The 20595-nt window shown below is 44.5% G+C and overlaps 1 pseudogene; it reads right to left on the bottom strand.

The window, feature by feature from the left end:
- Window positions 1-17744: 17744 nt before the first annotated feature.
- LOC128568497 (keratinocyte differentiation factor 1-like) lies at window positions 17745-19458 on the bottom strand (annotated as a pseudogene).
- Window positions 19459-20595: the final 1137 nt, after the last annotated feature.

Genomic DNA, 20595 nt, shown 5'->3' with positions numbered 1-20595 from the left:
TAACCAAAAAAATAGCTGGGCGTTGTGGCGGGCGCTTGTAGTCCCAGCTACTTGGGAGGCTGAGGCAAGAGAATCGCTTAAGCCCAGGAGTTGGAGGTTGCTGTGAGCTGTGTGAGGCCACGGCACTCTACCGAGGGCCATAAAGTGAGACTCTGTCTCTACAAAAAAAATAAAATAAAATAAAATAAAAAATAAAAATAGAAAAACTAGCCAGGCCTAGTGGCAGGCGCCTGTAGTTTCAGTTACTTGGAAGGCTGAGGGAGGAGGATCGCTTAATCCCAGGAGTTGAAGTTGCTGTGAGTTACCATGATGCTATGGCCCTCTACCCAGGGCAACAGTGTCTCAAAAAAAAAGAGGGCCGGGTGCGGTGGCTCGCACCTATAATCCCAGCACTTGGGAGGCCAAGGAGGGTGGATTGCCTGAGCTCACGACCTGAGCCAGGGCGAGACCCCTGTCTCTAAACAAATAGCTGGGCGTTCTGGTGGGCACCTGTAGTTCCAGCTACTTGGGAGGTTGAGGCAAGAGGATCACTTGAACCCAAGAGTTTGAGGTTGCTGTGATGCTACGGCACTCTACCAAGGGTGACCTAGTGAGACTATGTCTCAAAAAAAAAAAAAAAGGAATTTACTTTTCTAAAAAGGTCTTCACAGTGTTGATGCTATGGGTTGGGGTATCATATTTTGAGAACCACTGATTAAGAAGACAACATGTACATTTTTGGCTCTGCCTCTGGAACTAAAAAGTTAGTTTTTAAATCATCTGATATGCAGTTTTATGTCTTTCGGATCATTGGGTCTGTAAGGATTATTTTGTTTGTTTTTAAGACATACACTGTGTGAGTTCTCCTGGTGTTATCTAAATAGATGCTCTTTGATAAGGTCCAAACCTTAAAGCTCTGAATGGAGACCTGTTTATAAAACCAACTTCCTGGGCTCACAGCTCAGTAGAACGTTTCATCTCTCTTACAGAATGGAGTGTTGTCCAATTCTAGAATTGCAGGTAAACTAAATTTTGTAATTTTGTCTTTTGACATTTTAAATCCTGTTGAATTTATGGGCTTCAGTAGGATATACTCTTTTTTGGCGGCGCCCATAGCTCAGTGGTTAGGGTGTCGGCCACATGCACCAGGGCTGGCAGGTTCGAACCCAGTCTAAGCCTGTTAAACAGACAAACAAACACACAAACAAATAAATAGCTGGGTGTTGTGGCGGGCGCCTGCAGTCCCAGCTACTTGAAGGAGGCCGAGACAAGATAATCACTTGAGCCTAACAGTTTGAGGTTGCTGTGAGCTATAACGCCACAGCACTCTACCGAGGGTGACAATTTGAGAGTCTATCTCAAAAAAAAAAAAAAAAAGAAAGAGGATATGCCCTCTTTTTTTTTTTTTTTTTTTTAGAGATGATTCCTGGGAGACAAAGTGAGACTCTGTCTCAAAAAACAAAAAAAAAAAAGATGATTCCTGAGATGTGAATTAGATTTATCCACAAAATTCCATTCAGGCTGCTATTTTTTTCATTGGAACTTGCCTACAGGATAGGAGTTTGACTACTTTCTGCTTTCCGGTCTCCAGAGGAAGATCTCTTTGGTTATTTTCACGCTTCTTTTTATACTAGACCAATATTCCCGTGCATCCAGTCTTTCCAATCTGCCTTCATCTGCACGTAGCAATCATTTCTTCTTGTTCCGGTGGAGAATGAGAGAAATGTTTCCCTTTTATCTAAATTCAGTCTCTCACCTGTGTGCTGGGTTCTATCTCCTCCCACCTGTGGAAATCTAAGTAATCATGATGGATTCTTGGGATGGAAAACTCCACAGGTGATAAATATTTATTTGTAGGACACTATTGACATGAGAAAATATTCACGGTATATTTCTAAATGAAAAAAAAATCAGGCTATACAACAATATGAGTAGTAGAATAGCATTTCAAATAAGTAAGTACTTATTTGAACTTCGATGCACTTAGATGTGTAACTAGAGGTAGAGAGGAAAGACTTCGAGAATATGTGTGTTAGTAGTGATTATTCCTCAATAGCAGAATAAGGGTGGAAGGAAGTGTGGGGTGTTTGTGTCTGTATTTTCTAGTTTGTATGCAGAGTTTAATTATGCTTGTAAATTAATTTTTTAATAGTTATTACTTTCAGATAAGTCTGAAAAAAAGTGCTACAAAAGGGAAGCCATGCCAGGAGGCCCACGGCATTTTCTAAAGGGGATCTGCCAATTAATCTGCTCTTTTTAGCAGCGAACACAGACGAAATTGTTGACTACTAATTTTTAAGATCCGTGAGGTAAGAACACTTCAGTTTATTTATTTATTTATTGTTTTTTTTTTTTTTGAGACAGACCCTCAAGCTGTCACCCTGGGTAGAGTGCCGTAGCATCACAGCTCGCAGCAACCTCCAACTCCTGGGCTCAAGCGATTCTCCTGCCTCAGCCTCCCAAGTAGCTGTGATTACAGGTGCCCTCCACAATGCCTGGCTATTTTTTGGTTGCAGCCATCATTGTTGTTTGGCTGGCCGGGGCTGGATTCGAACCCGCCAGCTCACGTGTATGTAGCTAGCACCTTAGCCGCTTGAGCCACAGGCACCGAGCCAACACCTCAGTTTATTAATGTGTTATTAGTCCCATTTTTCAAGTAGAGAAACACAGGCATTAGTGCTCAAAGTTCATGGCTAATGTGGTAAAACCAACATAAAGTGTCAAAAGACAAAATTACAGAATCACGCTTGAAGATCTTAATTGTCGGCCGGCGCTATGGCTCATGCCTATAATCCTAGCACGCTGGGATGCCAAGACAGGTGGATTGCCTGAGCTCACAGGTTCAAGACCAGACTGAGCAAAACAAGTGAGACCCCCTTCATCTCTACTAAAAGTAGAAAAACTAGACAAGGGGATCCCTTGAGCCCCGAGTTTTAGGTTGCTGTGAGCTATGACGCAACAGCACTCTACCCAGCACCCTGACAGAGTCCCAGCTTGAGATTCTGTCTTAAAAAAAAAAAAAATCTTGGGGCAGCGCCTGTGGCTCAGTGAGTAGGGCGCCGGCCCCATATGCTGAGGGTGGCGGGTTCAAACCCAGGCCTGGCCAAACTGCAACAAAAAAATAGCCGGGCGTTGTGGTGGGCGCCTGTAGTCCCAGCTACTCGGGAGGCTGATGCAAGAGAATCGCGTAAGCCCAAGAGTTAGAGGTTGCTGTGAGCCGTGTGACGCCACGGCACTCTACCGAGGGCGGTACAGTGAGACTCTGTCTCTACAACAACAACAACAAAAAATCTTAATTGGCTTTTCTTGGGATTCTAGAATTGGGTAACACTCCGTCCTGTAAAATAGAGTAAGTGTTCCAATGAGCTGGGAGCAGAGGAGGTTGGTTTTACAGACAGAAAAGAGCTGAAGAAAGCAGAAACAAGGAAGAAAAAGCAGACTGGTTATTGCAAAGTTATTTTTCTTGTAAGGCACGAACAGGGAAACAGAACAACAGAAAAATTACTGGCTAATGTTAAGTTATTTCAGGTTACTTTTTTTGATAAGGATTGAAGCAGAGAGAGTTTCATTTTTATGCCATTTGAGACTGGTGTGTTTAGGAAATCGGCTGTAATTTCTGTGACTTCCCAGAAGCCCAAATAACAACTCAGTTTCTATTTTTTTTTTTTGAGACAGAGCCTCAAGCTGTTGCCCTGGGTAGAGTGCCATGGCATCACAGCTCACAGAAACCTCCAACTCCTGGGCTCAAGTGAGTCTCCTGCCTCTGCCTCCCAAGTAGCTGGGACTACAGGCGCCTGCCACAACGCCCGGCTGTTTTTTAGTTGCAGCTGTCGTTTGGCGGGCCCAGGCCGGATTTGAACCCACCAGCTCAGGTGTATGTGGCTGGCGCCTTAGCCGCTTGAGCCACAGGCCCCGAGCCAACAACTCAGTTTCTGTTTGTTAATGTACAACCCCAACCAGAGTGACTCCATTTAGGTGGTCTGTTGGACTGACCTCCTAACAATGGTCTCTTTTCTCTCCTTTTCGTTTTAAAGAGAGTCTCACTTTGTCCCCAGGCTAGAAGTATTGTGGTCTCAGTGTAGCTCACAGAAACCTCAAACTCCTGGGTTCAAGCAGTCTTCCTGCCTCAGTCTTCTGAGTAGCTGAGGCTACAGGTACCCACCACAATGCCTGGCTAATTGTTTCTATTTTTAGCAGAAAGAGGGGTCTTGCTCTTGTTCAGGCTGGTCACAAATTCCTGAGCTCAAGGGATGCTCATGCCTCGGCTTCCTACAGTGGTAGGATTATAGGTGTGAGCCACTGAGCTGGGCCCTTCTTATCATTTTTATTTAACAAAGTAGATCACTGTTTAAGGACATTATAGTGAGTGATACCATTTAATGGTATCTAAAAAATTACACATTGCTCTATTTTTGTATAGTATTTAACAATAATCCTATTTTAAAATATAGCCATATAGGCTCAGTGCCTGTGGCTCAAGCAGCTAAAGCGCCAGCCACATACACCTGAGCTGCTGGGTTTGAATCCAACCCCGGGCCCACCAGACTACAATGGTGGCTGCAACCAAAGAACAGCTGGGTGTTGTGCTGGGCGCCTGTAGTCCCAGCTACTTGGGAGGCGGAGGGAGACTCGCTTGAGCCCAGGAGTTGGAGGTTGCTGTGAGCTGTGATGCCATAGCACTCTACCCAGGGCAACAGCTTGAGGCTCTGTCTCAAAAAAAAAAAAAAAAATATATATATATATATATATATAGCCATATAATTTTTCTTCTTTTGTTTTAGGGACAGGGTCTTGCTATGTCTGGAGTGCAGTGCTGCCATTATAGCTCACTGTAACTTCAAAGCCTTCAGCACAGCTTATAGTCCCACCTCAGCCTTAAAGTATCTGGGACTATAGGCATGTACCACTTCACCTGGCTAATCTTAAATTTTTAAACTTTTACATTTTTTTGTAGAGATGGGGTCTGGCTATGTTGCCCAGGCTGGTCTTAACTCTGGCCTCAAGTGATCCTTTTGCTGTTGCCTCTCAAAATGCTGGGATCATAGGCATGAAGTCACTGCTCCTGGCCAAAGTTTCATAATTTTAATAAATTTGTGTGAAAATGCTATTGAATGGAAAAGCATCCTATACATTTTTACTAGATAGGCACTTGTGGGAGAAACACAAGTTAACTATCTTACTCTAACTCCATCCTAGCTATTTGCTGCAAGTTCTCCATCATTTGCAGTTTGGTTTAGCTCTCCCTAGTAAAGAAAGGTGATGTCTCTCTGTTAAAAACGGTGCCTGCAGCACAGTGGTTTGGGTGCCAGCCACATACACCCAGGCTGGCAGGTTTGAACCCGGCCCGGGCCAGTTCAACAACAATGATAACTGCAACAAAAAAATAGCTGGGCATTGTGGTGGGTGCCTGTAGTCCCAGCTACTTGGGAGGCTGAGGCAAGAGAATTGCTTAAGCTCAAGAGTTTGAAGTTGCTGTGAGCTGTGACACCATAGCACTCTACCGAGGGCGACCTCATGAGACTCTGTCTCAAAAAAAAAAAAAAAAAAAATTGCTGCAATTGCAATTCAATCTCAATATGAAGCCTTGGGCACTTGGACTGTGTTGGCTGTCAGCCCATGTTGTCAGGCCCCTGATGCTTCTGGGGAGATAGAATGATGGCTTGGCTTCCATAGGCTCAGGAGTCTAAGGTGAAGGACATACACATGTGTTCACCTTTCCTCAAAATGAAACTCACCTTAAGCCCCACTAGCCAGCTTTTGGTGTCATTCCTCAGCCATTTCCCAGGGACCGGGCCTAGGATTTACCTCTTCTACACAGTTTCCCCCCCCCCACTAACTTCCTGAGCTCTTCTTGAGCCTCTGCCATCCCCACCACAAACCCCTGAAGCTGAATTGTACCTCTTATCTGCACCTAGATCAGACTCTTCTACTCCCAGCTCTTCCCTTAGCTTCCTGGTTACCTCCCTGCCCTGGAATCTTTCCAACCACTCCTAAATCACTCCAAGATGGATCACGAGTCTGTACTTAAATTGGAGGCCAAATAATCATTAGGAAATAAGCCCTGAAGCTTAAATTTAGAAACTCCAACTTATGAAGAAGAACAAAAATATGAGACACATCAAAACAATGAAGCGTCGTGCAACAAACAGAAGTCATTATGTTACCATGACCAGGGGATTTATTCAGAAGCTCTGAGAGCCGTGTAGAGATGTATATTCTCAGAGTTGCATCAGAGATAAGATTAAAATGTTTATATTCATGCAAAATTTAATCTATTCAAGTCCATGTTAAACGACAAAGGAAAACAAATGTACTCACCCTGTTGGTATAACATCCTGTTTGTTTCCCAGATGAATTCTTCTTTCTGTAGATAATATCTGTTACTGGCTTATTTGACTTTACAATTATTAGTGTTTAAGTGTAAACGCATGAGATAAGTAATCACATGGTTAAAAGATCTTTAACGACAATGCAATTTTTTAATGTTAGACTTTTCAAATGTTATAGTAAAAGTCAAAATCAACCAACAGATGTTCATGGAAAAGGTAGAATTAGTTTCCTTATTTATGTATACCAAATCCTGCCAGTCCTTAACTAGATTAATTTGTATTTCCTAACAAAAGGTTTATTTCAGGCATGTAGAAATGAGGAAGGTATAAATCATTTATTTACATGTCACTAATTTAAAATGATACGGATGTAACCAATTAAACATAAAAGGGTACTGTGTGTAGTAGGTACTTAGGGTAAGCCAATCATTAAAATGTATGGTTCTTGCACTCAAGGAATTTACAGTATGAAATTTAAGGTATCTGGCTCAGTGCCTGTAGCTCAGTGGCTAGGGCACCAGCCACATGAACTGGGGCTGGCGGGTTAGAACCTGGCCCGGGCCTGCCAAACAATGACAACTACAATAACAAAAAAATAGCCAGGGATTGTGATGGGCACCTGTAGTCCCAGCTACTTGGGAGACTGAAGCAAGAGAATTGCTTGAGCCCAAGAGTTTGTGGTGGCTGTGAGCTGTGATGCCATGGCACTCTACAAAGGGTGACATATTGAGACTGTTTCAGAAAAGGAAAGAAAGAAAGAAGAGGTCAGAAGTGCTGGAAAGTCAGCTTAATGAGTTAAATTCTTTGGGAGAAGGAATGATGGGGGGAGGCTGGAAGGAATTGTCAACAAAGGCTTTCAGGGTGACAAAGAAATGATGAACATAAACTCATATTAGCAGTAAAAGATACTAGATAAGCAAGCAAGAGCAAGTTAATATGTATTCATCAGAGTCACAGGCCCAGGGCTTTTATGTAGACAAGAGTAGGGCATTTTGAAAGAGCTCAAAGGTCCAGCTACAAGCCAAAGAAAGGGGATAACCATTCTGTGGTATTCTTCATTATCCAGAAAATGTGTTTTATTTCATCTCATTAAGTTCTGTAACCAACTAGATCTTAGAAGCACAACTATGACTGATGAGATTATTCAAGCAGAATTTTATAATGACTGTGTTGCTAATATATTTAGAACGGAAGTGCAAATTTTATCTAGCCATTTTCCCACACCATGTCTAATGGGAAAAACAAACAAGCAAAAGGCAAATGGACACCTTTGCCGTCAATGCATGTGTTTCTTTTTCTTTTTAAGAAAAATAGTCTTTTTGTTTAAGAAATAATAAATGAAAATAATTGCAGAGGTAATGCCTAATTTTTATAGTAGGCTTTCTGAAGGTATTGACTTGAATTATATATATATTTTTATTTCAAATTAACATCAGAGTACAAATGTTTAGGTTACATTTTTCTCACTTCCAGAGTAAAGTTCCAGTTGTAAAAGAGCCCTTCACCCAGGAGGCATGTTATACACCCTCACGATGTGCACAGTAGGCGAGATTCCCCTTCACGCCCTCCCTCCTTCTGCCAATCGTCCTCTCCCCTTCCTCCACTATAGGTGCTTCTAAGTGGGACCTCTTTTGGGGAGTTAATGTAAAGGGTCCCACTTTCTTCCGAGATCAGCGATTCTTGAGAATCATTGTCCAGACGTTCTCTGGTAAGGGCTAACTGCTGTCTTCCACTCACTGCTTACCATGAGCCCTTCATGCTGGGAATTGAACCCTAACTCAGGTTTGTTGGGACATCGCATCCTGATTATCATAATACAAGGCAATTTACTCACTTGCCTCTTTTCTCATTTTTTTTAGGGTCAAGGTCAGGGAACAATATGCCATATGTAAATAGCTTGTAATTTTCTTCACACTTGAGAATCTTGTCTTCATCAAATCTGACCTCTTAAATCGGCAAGATCAGTATGTACCTCCAAGGTCATTCTGGAAGGGGGTGACAGTGAGGGGAGGACTCCCCAGATACTTGCCAATCTCCATACAGCAGTGACAGACTTCACTTCATTCCCATTGGTCCCATTCCATTGGCCAGATTTTGTCATAGGCCCAACTAGCAGCAAAAAGGCTTGGAAAGGCGGCTCCAGGCACCCTCTTCTCAGATTCAGGGAGCAGCCTGTTGGAGGGCATTTCTTTGAATGTAATTAGGTTACAGGCTGAACTGGGCCTCAGACAGATTTTATTTGGCCAACAATATTGTTGGCCAGGAACAATATTTAAGACACTTTTCAGTATGTTGTCAATTTTTTTGTTGTTGTTGCAATTTGGCCGGGGCCAGATTTGAACCTGCCACCCTCGGTATATGGGGCCGGCGCCCTACTCACTGAGCCACAGGAGCCGCCCTGTTGTCAATATTTTTGAAAAGGGAGATTTTTTACATTTAAGAAAATTCTTCATTTGGGGTTTCTCTCAACGGAGTCAGACTGCTTGGCAACATAAGGCTTGTATTTCTTCCTGGTAGGTACTGGAGCTGGATACTATTTTCCAGTTTGCCTTAGTCCCCTCTCATAACCCTGGTCAGTCCATCTAGCTAGATTTACTCCTTTTGGTTATCTGCCTGGGCACTGCTGGCATTTGAACTTGTAATTCAGGAACAAACCGGGTGACTTAGTCAACTTAGTTAACATTCTCACAGTCCTGGAGGCTAGAAATCTCAGGGCAAAGTGTTAGTTCCTTCTGAAGTCTGTGAGGGGAGGATCTGTTGCAAGCCACTCTCCTTGGCTTATAGATGGCTGTCTTCATGTTCAGATGGCATTCAGCCTGTATGTGTGTCTCTGTGTTCAGATGTCCCCTTTTCATAAGGACACCAGTCGTGTTGAACTCTGGCCCACCCTAAGGAGGTCATTTGAACTTTATTACCTCTGTAAAGCTCCTGTCTTCAAAACAGGCCTCCTTATGAGGAACTAGGGGTTAGATTCCAACATATGAACTTGGGTGGAGTCATAATTCAGCCCACAACATCAGATTAACTCACTTGGTTTCACATGTATTTCATAATTATATACAGAGGGAAAAACTCAAAATGTTCTGATATAGGTAGATGCTCCTAATTTTACCCTTGTATTAAAAAAGCAGGCATATTTAACATGAAAGTTGAGATGCAATTTCTTAGTGAATTGTCTATCTTTGCAAGGAATGCCATGTTTTTGGTTTTTTTTATTATTATTTTTTTTGATAATTTTTTTATTGTTAAATCATAGCTGTGTACATTAGTGCAGTCAAGGGGTACAATGTGCTGGTTTCATATACAATCTAAAATATTCTCATCAAACTGTTCAATGTAGCCTTCATGGCATTTTCTTAGTTATTGTATATTTTTGGTTTTATTATTTTATTTGTTTATTTAGAGACAGAGACTCAAGCTGTCACCCTGGATAGATGGAGTGCTGTGGTGTCCTAGCTCACAGCAACCTCCAACTTGGGCTCAAGTGATCCTCTTGCCTCAGTTTTTCTATTTTTAGTAGAGACAGGGTCTTGCTTTTTGCTCAGGCTGGTCTCAAACTTGTGAGCTCAAGCAATCCACCCACCTTGGCCTCCCAGAGTGCTGGGATTACAGGTGTGAGCCACCACTCCCGGCCCACGTTCTTGGTTTTAAACTGGGCAGCTGGGGCCAAATGTGGTGGCTCATACCTGTAATTCTAGCACTTTGGAAGGCCGAATGGGGAGGATTGCTTGAGGCTAGGAGTTCAAGACCAGCCTGGGCAACCCAAAGAGACCCTTTCTCTACAAGCATGGTGACACATATCTGGAGTCCCAGCTAATCAGGAGGTTGAGGCAAAAGGATTGCTTGAGCCCAGGAGTTTGAGGTCATAGTGAGCTATGACTAGGCCACTGCACTCTAACCTGGGCAACAGAGCAAGACTCAAAACAAAACAAAACTGTGTAGCTTGCATGGCCTGTAAAGGCTCAGAAGAATCTCACCATTTTGTGGGAAGAAGTGTTTTCATACCCGGAGGAGCAATGCGGAGGGTGTTGTATTCCTTGCCAAGGAACCAAACAAACTTATTCCATAGTTCTGTTCGATCTTGAATATGATTTTTCTCTTTCACAGGCAGAGAGTCACGTAATTGTCCACCTACACCCTCTATCTCCAGAGCATTCCTGAAGCAACACACATTTTCAGTGGACTATTGAGTCTGCCAGTAGTACAAGTCACCCCACAGAGCAAGCTATACAATGTCCCCAAACTTTAATTTGTGGTAGATTTAACTGTTTATGCAAGTTAAGTGGAAGTGTGACTAATGGCCATTCACGTTTTTGTCAAGTCCTCTCACTAAGCATTCACGGACTCTATGAGGGAGGGGGGCTTTTCTAGCTGGGGTTCTTGCTAGGGACAGCCAGAGTCCTGTTGGCAGCTCTAGCATCTGGGGCCCAGTGGCATGAAGCACAGCATACTCTTCCTCTTTGTATTTCTTTTCTTTTCTTTTTTTTTTTTTGTAGAGACAGAGTCTCACTTTATGGCCCTCGGTAGAGTGCCATGGCCTCACACAGCTTACAGCAACCTCCAACTCCTGGGCTTAAGCGATTCTCTTGCCTCAGCCTCCCAAGTAGCTGGGACTACAGGCGCCTGCCACAACGCCCGGCTATTTTTTGGTTGCAGTTTGGCCGGGGCTGGGTTTGAACCCGCCACCCTCGGTATATGGGGCCGGCGCCCTACCAACTGAGCCCCAGGTGCTGCCCTGTATTTCTTTTCTAATAAAACACGTACCCAAAGGGGAAAATAAAAGTCAGTATGGTAACATTACTTCTCAAAAATCTGTTTTAAGCCAGGCGTGGTGACACATACTTGTACTTCTGCCTATTTGGGAGGCTGAGGCAGGAGGATTGCTTGAGGCTGCAGCGGGCTAGATCATGCCACAGTAGTACAGTCTGGGCAATAGAGTGAGAGCTTATCTCTCTCTTGTTAAAAAAAAAAGTCTGTTTTATAGATAGTTGGGGGCTCAAAGTGTCAAAGTCAAATAGGGCTAATGAGTTATTATTAATTAAAAGTGGGAAGTAAGGGCCAGTATTTGTTTTCATGATGACAAGTAGCCAGTTTAACTGTTTCCTTTTATCTTTTAGCCAGTGATTTGACTGATTTCATCAAACAGCTGAGATATTTGGGGCCATGTGAGCATAGCCTCACATAAAGAACTATTATAAAATCTTTAAATAATGTCAAGCCAGAGGGTTATAAAGGTAAACCAATAATGCTGATGAAAAGTTAACAAAACATTTCACTTAATTAGGAAGACTCGAATTCAAAATTCATGGGGCTATTGAGACAACTCAAGAGAACTTTGTACTAGAACAGTCCAGTGATTCATTTCCTCCCTTGGGACAAGAAAGGCTGAGACCTTCTTTCTAGCATTAGTTGAAAAAGAGGATCTAGAAATCCTCTGGCTGCTGAGGTGCTGAGTAGCTGAATGTAATTGTGTAGAATTCTGTAACTCAGCACAAATTCAATACTCTAGGCCTTCTTAGGAACAATAAGAAATAACCCATTGTCTCTTCTCTGCTTTTATCTTTACTTGATCTATTGTTAAGACTTTTTTTTTTTAGAGACAGAATCTCATTCTGTCACCCTGGGTAGAGTGCCATGGCATCATAGCTCACAGCAACCTCAAAATCCTGGGCTCAAAGATCTTTTGCCTCAGCCTCCTGAGTAGCTGGGACTGTAGGCACCTGCCACAACACCTGGCTAGTTTTTCGTTTTTTAGTAGAAATTGGTCTTCCTCTTGCTCAGATTGGTCTCCGACTCCTGAACTCAAGCAATCCATCCAACTCAGCCTCCCAAAGGGCTAGGACTGTGCCCAAGCCTCAGAAGAAGACTTTTCTTTTCTTTTTTTTTTTTAGAGACAGAGTCTCACTTTGTCACCCTTGGTAGAGTGCCATGGCGTCACAGCTCACAGCAACCTCTAGCTCTTGGGCTTAGGTGATTCTCTTGCCTCAGCCTCCTGAGTAGCTGGGCCACAGGCGCCTGCCACAATGCCCAGCTATTTTTTTGTTGCTGTTGTTGCAGTTTGGCTGGGGCTGGGTTTGAACCCACCACCCTCGGTATATGGGGCTGGCACCCTACTCCCTGAGCCACAGGTGCCGCCCAGAAGAAGATGTTTCTTAAAAAGCATGTGGCTACATCCTCCTTCAGCCCAAGTCTCTGGTGCCTGGGGCATCCTAAGCCCTGTATCTTTCTGGAGTCAACCTTTCCTTTAATATCCAAAGGGCTAAGTCACTGCAGCCTGCTCTAAAAAGCTCAGGGTATTCTGGGGAGGAGAGAGCCCAGTTTCCATCTTTGTCAGCTCACACTGCTACCTGCTAGAGAGTGTCTTAGTTTCTCACTGCCCTCTTGGCCATCCCCCATTGTCCTATTTTTATGTTTTAAACACAAGAGTATCATTCTTCTGAAGGTGAGGAGACCACAGCAGGGTAACAATAGAGTAATTACAGTGCAGAATATTAGACATTTCTGTCCTAAAATTCTTTAGCATTTTCACCATTTAAAATTTTTTGCACAACTTTCTGTCTGGGGTCTGTATGCCACTATCTATATATATTTTGTTTATTTGTTTTGTGTATGTGTTGTTATTTTTTTCAAACAGAGTCTCACTCTGTTGCCCTGGTGAGAGTGCTATGGCACCATAACTCATAGCAACCTCAAACTCCTGGGCTCAAGGATCCTCTCAGAGTAGCTGAGACTACAGGTGACCACCATAATGCTGGGCTAGTTTTTCTATTTATAGTAGAGACTGGTCTCATTCTTGCCCAGGCTGGTCTCAAACTCCTGAGTTCAGGCAATCCACCTGCCTCAGCCTCCCAGAATGCTAGGAGCCACTGCTCCCAGCCTGCATGCTACTATATTATTGTACTTGGGCCTGTGTGTATTTTTATCTCTGGGAAGATTTGGAATTAAATATAGAAATGATGGCTTGGCGCCTGTAGCTCAGTGGCTAGGGTGCCAGCCACATTCACCTAGGGCTGGTGGATTCGAATCCAGCCCAGGCCTGCCAAACAACAATGACTACTACAACCAAAATATAGCTGGGCATTGTGGTAGGTGCCTGTAGTCCCAGCTACTTGGGAGGTGGAGGCAGGAGAATTGCTGAAGCCCAGGAGTTGGAGGTTGCTGTGAGCTGTGACACCACAGCACTCTACCCAGGGCAACAGCTTGAGGCTCTGTCTCAAAAAAAAATAAAATAAAATAAATAAAAATAAAATAAATTTAACTTCAATAAATTGAATAGTAATAAAAATAAAATACATCATGCTGAGTGGCACCTATGGCTCAAAGGAGTAGGGTACTGGCCCCATATACCAGAGATGGTGGGTTTGAACCTGGCCCCGCACAAAAACTGCAAAAAAGAAAAAAATCATGCATGCTAGAACTCTTGTACATAATAAGAGGATAAGATTTATGCTACATAATTAGTCATTACAATATAAATTAGCAGTACTGCAATCACTGATGGAAGATTTCTTTCTTCCCAGTTAGACTATAAGAGATTGTGTGAGTGGAGAGATTATTTATTTATTCATTTATTTATTTATTTTTGAGACAGAGCCTCAAGCTGTTGCCCTGAATAGAGTGCTCTGATGTCACAGCTCACAGTAACCTCCAACTCCTGTGCTCAAGTGATTCTCCTACCCCTGCCTCCCAAATAGCTGGGGCTACAAGCACCCGCCACAGTGCCCAGCTATTTTTTGGTTGCAGCGGTCATTGTTTGGTGGGCTCAGGCTGGATTTGAACCCGCCAGCTCAGGTGTGACACCATGGCATGGTGGTGGCTGGTGCCTTAGCTGCTTGAGCCACAGGTGCCGAGCCGATAATTTTTTCTTTCTTTTTTTTTTTTTTTTTTACTGCATATCCCATGTGTCTTTTAATGATTTCTTGTATGAGTGAAAACTGCAAATAATCTCAAAAACTGCTTTCTATTGGAATTGTTTTAACTTTTGCCTCATAAAATCAGTCCTAGGAGAATACTAATCAATTAGCAGGAAACACAAATTTGTTGTTCAACATCTCCAGTTATTAAAGAATTAACCTGGGCAGTGCTTGTGGCTCAGTGAGTAGGGTGCTGGCCCCATATACCGAGGGTGGCCGATTTGAACCCAGCCCCTGCCAAACTGCAACAAAAAATAGCTGGGCGTTGTGGTGGGCGCCTGTAGTCCCAGCTACTTGAGAGGCTGAGGCAAGAGGATCACCTAAGCCCAAGAGCTGGAGGTTGCCATAAGCTGTGATGCTACGGCACTCTACTGAGGGCGATAAAGTGAGACTCTTGTCTCTAAAAAAAAAAAAAGGAAGCAGTGGACGACAGGATTTCTGCACAACTGGTTAAGAAAATTTTACCTCAGCAAAACTGGCATTGAAAATCTAATGATTTTCAGTTCTGAAATTAGAATCAACACTTAACTAGTATAGATTCAGCTCTATTCACTTACAGTTTATAAAATGAAAAATGGCCAAATGGTAACTTTATCTACTACGCATCTTCCTTACTGTAAAATAGAGAAAGAAAAGTACCTGTTTCCTAGGATTGCTGCGAGGATTAAATAAAATAGTAAATCGCTGAGTTACTGGCACAGAGAGGGGGCTAAATAAATGTTGTCTATTACTGTCAGCTGGTCAGTGACAAGGATAATACTGTGTAAATGCATGGGGTGGACACTTGATACTCTCGTTTTCGACCACTTCACATCCATTTCCCCTTCCTAAGCCTTGATTTTTTTTTTTCCTAGAAGTTACTTATTTCTCAGTGTACAATCCCTTGTCTATCAAGGTGCTTGTCCTTATGGGTAGGCAAGTAATCCAAGCTAGACTAACTAAATCCCCACCCCTGGGACTTTGATTCTTGGGTGAGATGGTGTAAGAAGGAAAATATTTTCTAATCCAAGATACAGGTTGTGCTAGTCCACAGCCAAATATTGCCTGTTGAGCCTGAAGCCACAGCTAGTCAGCAGGGCTAGTGGTTAAGCAGGTGAGCAGGACACCACACAGAGGGCCCAGGGGATAGGTTGGGACCTGCCAGGCACCTTGGCATCTGTCCATTACTGTCTGACCAACTCCCAAGAGTTGCGGCTGATGCTTGCTCTGCCTTCTAAGTCTTAAACAAGTTCTTCTGTGCCCAGCTCTAACTTGGAACAGTACAGAGTAGGGGATTCTGAGAAAGAGAGTTCCCAAATAAATCAAGTTGACAACTGCACATTCCAGCGTAGTTTTTAAGAAAATAAATGGAGATGATAGATATGAATACATCAGCACATGGCCTGGCCTATTGTCAGTGTTTACTAAAACCTCATTAATTTATCTTAGTATTAATAAATCAAGTGACCTGTGCTGATAGTATCTAGACTTGAAGTCATTGTTTATGATCATTTTTAACAGGAGAATCGCTGGCACACAATTTTTTTAGAGTGGTTAGTATTGTTGGTCCACTGTATCTTTCCTCTGAACTTGTTTGGAAACAGTTTATGAGGATAACTATTATTATTATTATCATTTTTTGAGACAGAGTCTCACTCAGTCACCCTGGGTAGAGTGCTGTATTATCAAAGTTCACAGCAACCTCAAACTCTTGGGCTTAAGCAATCCTCTTGCCTCAGTCTCTCAAGGCTGGAACTATAGGTATATATCACAATGCCTGGCTATTTAGTAAAAACGGGGGTCTCGAGCTCGTGGACTCAAGTAATCTACCCACCTCTGCCTCCCAGAGTGCTAGGGTTACAGGTGTGAGCCACTGAGCCTGGCCTGTGAATTTATTATTAATTATTATTTTTATTAATAATAATAATTATTTTTAATAATAATAATTAATAAATAATAATAATTATTATTATTTTTGCAGTTTTTGGCTGAGGCTGGGTTTGAACCCGCCACCTCTGGCATATGGGGCTGGCACCCTACCCCTTTGAGCCACTCTGGCCTGTGAATTTCTTATATTTAGATTTCTTTTTGCTAGTCTTGTAATTGTACCTTTAGTTTGAAAAATAAGAATAATGTACTTTTCTCACAAAGGAGGTAGCCTATTAGCTCTTCTGAGATTCTGTAATTTTCTTTCTTTTTTTTTTTTTTTTTTTTGCAGTTTTTGGCCAGGGCTGGGTTTGAACCCGCCACCTCCAGCATATGGGGCTGGCGCCCTACTCCTTTGAGCCACAGGTGCCACCAGAGACTCTGTAATTTTTATCAGAAGGGTTCTGGTAGGAAGCAAGGCTGCTCAGTTGGGATCTGGAGAATTTAAGGAAGGTGCAGATAAGGCTCAGAAAAGAAGGTATGTCTAGGCATCCAGGGACTAGCAATAATTCAAAGGTATCCTTGCCCCGAGGCCTGAAGGGACCAAAGGGAGAAATGACTCAGTAGGCACTGAATTGAGCAGGAGAGGCTGCCCGCAGGCGCTGTACTTTTGAACAGGCAGAGTCTCCACCTTGTGCTAAAGCGGGGCAGGAGTGAAGGAAGAAATGGCCCACCTTTTCCTCCTGGTCACTCATCTCCTGCCAATGCCTCTGGATGGGCGAACACAGTTAGCAGCCTGAGGGCAAGGGTGTGTGTGTGTGTGTGTGTGTGTGTAGGGTGATGCAGTCTCTAGAAGGCAGCTCTGCTGGGAGCAGAGGACACACACGTGCAGTTGTGTATTTGTGAGCAGTAGGTGGGTTCCGTAAGTGTCCCCTGAGACAGTGTCAGAGAAGCCCCGGGTCTGGGAGCAAGAGGTACTTCAGGCAAGGTGTGGTGTTGTTCCTGACAGACTGAGTGTGAAGATGGTAGGACTCTTCACTGGTCACCAAAGCTGTGGGAGGACTAAGAGGTCAGGCCAGGAGGCTCAGAGTGGTGCACAAAAGGTGTCTGGTACAATTCTGTAACAGCACTGAGCAGAAGCCATGGCCTTTCTTCCCAGTTAGACTAGTGGGGATTGTGTGAGTGGAGAGATAATGTTTGCTTTTTTTTTATTATTGCATATCTCATTTGTCTTTTTTTAATTTTTTATTTTTTTTGAGATAGGCAGGCAGATGTCTATTTTATGCTTACAAACTATAGTCATGTTAACATGTAGAACATCAGCCAAGAATAAGAACAAACTGCTTAACAGAACAGAGTGTGCACTGCCCACTCCCCAGTGCAATCATTTAAGACAAGCTTCTTTTAACAAGCTTCTTGGGTACCCTAAGGAGGTTGGAGTCTGCATGATTGGTGGGTGTCATGGGGGTGGAGTCAGGATTCAGTCCCAGGAGGTAATTCCTTACTCTGCTGTCCATGATCAGGCCACCTGAAGACCATGGGCAGGAAGGAACAGCCCCAGGCAGGGGTCAGGCCAGCCAGGGATGTGGGTATTAAGGCCAGTGAAATGCACGTGTTCCAGGAGCCAGTCAGCCAAAGCAGGAGGATCCAGAGTGGGCAGTGCTTCTGGACTCAGAGCTCAGCCTCCCCCAAAGGAGCTCCTGGTCCCCATCCTCATTCTGTAGGCCGTGCTTCTTCTAGAAGGGCTGTGGCTGCTGGGCCCAGTGGGCGTTAGTAGTACACCTGGAGCAGGGGTGGCCCTGGGGATGAGTTGGACTGGCTGGGTACCCTGGGACCCATAAAGCCTCAGCCTCCGGGACATGGCATCTGATGTTGTCTCCTGGGAGATCTGCGCTGTCAGTTCCATGACAGCCCGAGCCCACCATGGTCTCATGGCCACTGTCAGGGGCAGCAGCAGCCCTAGTCCAATGTCCCTCTGAGGTCTGCGGATGGGCTCAGCACTTTGGAGCACTGATCAGAATGATGCTGAGTACCAGGCGGCCCTCATCCATGTGGGAGTCCTGCTCATCCAGGTAGGAGTCCTGCTCATCCAGGTGAGAGTCCTGCTCGTCCAGGTGGGAGTCCTGCTCGTCCAGGTGGGAGTCCTGCTCATCCAGGTGAGAGTTCTGCTCATCCAGGTGGGAGTCCTGCTCATCCAGGTGGGAGTCCTGCTCATCCAAGTGGGAGTCCTGCTCATCCAGGTGAGAGTCATGCTCATCCAGTGGGAGTCCTGCTCATCCAGGTGGGAGTCCTGCTCATCCCAGTGGGAGTCCTGCTCATCCAGGTGAGAGTCCTGCTCATCCAGTGGGAGTCATGCTCATCCAGGTGGGAGTCCCGTGTGATACTGCTGATAAGGTCGGGATCTTACTGGTCTTCTCCAGGAAGGCAGCGTCTGACGTGCCCTTGGCTGCTCATCAATCTGTGTATGCTGAACACTCTGTCAGCTTCTTGAAGATGAGCACGTTGATCTCTCTCCTCCGTGGAGCCCCTGCCCGTCACAGGCAGGTCCAGGTCTGACTCGTGGAAGGAATAGTACTGCTCAGAACCACGGGGGCTGGGGGCCAGGCTGCTCGGCAGGCGATGCTGCTGCCCATGGTTGACTTGAACCGCTGGCCATCCCGCCGGCTGGAGGGTGCACGGTTGGGACTTGGGGGAACTCCACTGTGCTGTTTGGCTCAGATGGCTTCAGCAGCTCCTTCAGTGGAGTCCCCAGCAGACAAGCAGGGCCTGCAGCCCGGCACACAGACTCCACAGCGCTGGAGACAATCCCAGAAGGGCGAAAGCAGAAGGCAGCTGGGTACCAGTCCCACACCCAGGGTCGCCAGAACAGGCAGCAGGTGCGGGGCTCAGCGGCTGGCTCAGCAGAGCCAGAGATGAAGGTAATGCTTTCTGGCCCATGGTGACCAAGGTCCTCAGGGTCTGGCCTATGAGCGTGATGGCTCGGTGGGGATTGGGGTGGCTCATCATTTGTTTCCAGACATAGCTCAGTTGGCTGCTTCCGGGTTCCCAAGCGTGGTGAGCCGGGCTGTCCAGGCCCGGGCAGGGTTCACTGGTGCTCTGCCCAGCCAGGCGCCTGTCCCGCCAGGTGAGCCGCCTCAGCCCCTCCCCCGTCCCCTCGCCAGTCCCCATTTGTCTTTAAATGATTTCTTACATTGAGTGAAAACTGCAGATAATCTCAAAAGATGCTTTTTATTAGAATGTTTTTTTTGTTTTATTGTTAGGGTATTAGAATGGTTTTAACCTTTGTCCTATAAAATCATTATTAGTAGAATAGTAGTTAATTAGCAGGAAACCCAACTTTGCTGTGCTTCAGCCTCAGTTACTAAAGAGTTAATCTCAGGCTTGGCGCCCATGGCGCAAGGGGCTAAGGCGCCAGCCACATACACCTGAGCTGGCTGGTTCGAATCCAGCCCAGGACTGCCAAACAATGATGGCTACAACCAAACGTTGTGGCTGGCGCCTGTAGTCCCAGCTACTTAGGAGGCTGAGGCAAGAGAATCGCTTAAGCCCAAGAGGTGGACGTTACTATGAGCTGTGACGCTAAGGTACTCTACCAAGGGCAACATAGTGAGACTCTGTCTCAAGAAAAAAAAAGAAAGAAAAGAAAAGAGTTAATCTCAGCAGCAGAAGGGGGTGGTGGTGGTGGAAGGAAGCAGTGTACAGGATTTCTGCACAGGATTAATAAACTGAAAAGTGGAAAGTTATCTTTTTATACTTTTTAGCCAAACTAGTTGCATTTTATGTATTTATTAATCCCATAAGTGTTTACAAAGCAGATTTTAGGATTTTTTTTTTTTTTGGTAGAGACAGAGTCTCACTTCATCACCCTGGGTAGAGTGCTGTGGCATCACAGCTCACAGCAACCTCCAACTCTTGGGCTTAGGCAATTCTCTTGCCTCAGCCTCCCAAGTAGCTGGAACAACACCTGGCTACAGGCACCCGCCACAATGCCCAGCTAGTTTTTGGTTGTAGTTGTCATTGTTGTTTGGTAGGCCTGGGCTGGGTTCCAACCTACTATCTCCAGTGTATGTGGCTGGCGCCCTAGCTGCTGAGCTATAGGTACCGAGCCGGTCACGTAATGTTCTAAATAATAATTAAACAGCACAATTATTTGTAATGATTACCTATACAGACATATAATAATTCTTTCCTAACCAGGCCTCTGATTTTGGACACTCAGGCTCTATTCAATTTCTTTCTCCTCCAGTGGTTCTCAACCTTCCTAATGCCGCAATGTACTTTCATTGTTAAAAAGGGGCTGCGACCCACAGGTTGAGAACCGCAGTGACCTAGACTTTCGTGATGAACAGCAACACAGTGAATAATTTGCATTCATCTTTGCCTGATTTTTCAGGATAAGTTTCAAGAAATTAGGTTGTTCTTTCAGACTATCAAAATGTAATGTTGCATATTTAAAAATTATGACCTATTGTTACAGTGTCTTTCATATGAGATGTAACTTACTAGTAATAGCACATAAGTTCTCTGAG

The sequence above is a fragment of the Nycticebus coucang genome, chromosome 17 (assembly GCF_027406575.1).
Source record: "Nycticebus coucang isolate mNycCou1 chromosome 17, mNycCou1.pri, whole genome shotgun sequence".
In the NCBI taxonomy this organism is placed as follows: domain Eukaryota; kingdom Metazoa; phylum Chordata; class Mammalia; order Primates; family Lorisidae; genus Nycticebus; species Nycticebus coucang.
Note: the sequence above shows the minus strand (reverse complement) of the source record. Positions and strands in the feature narration are given on the sequence as shown.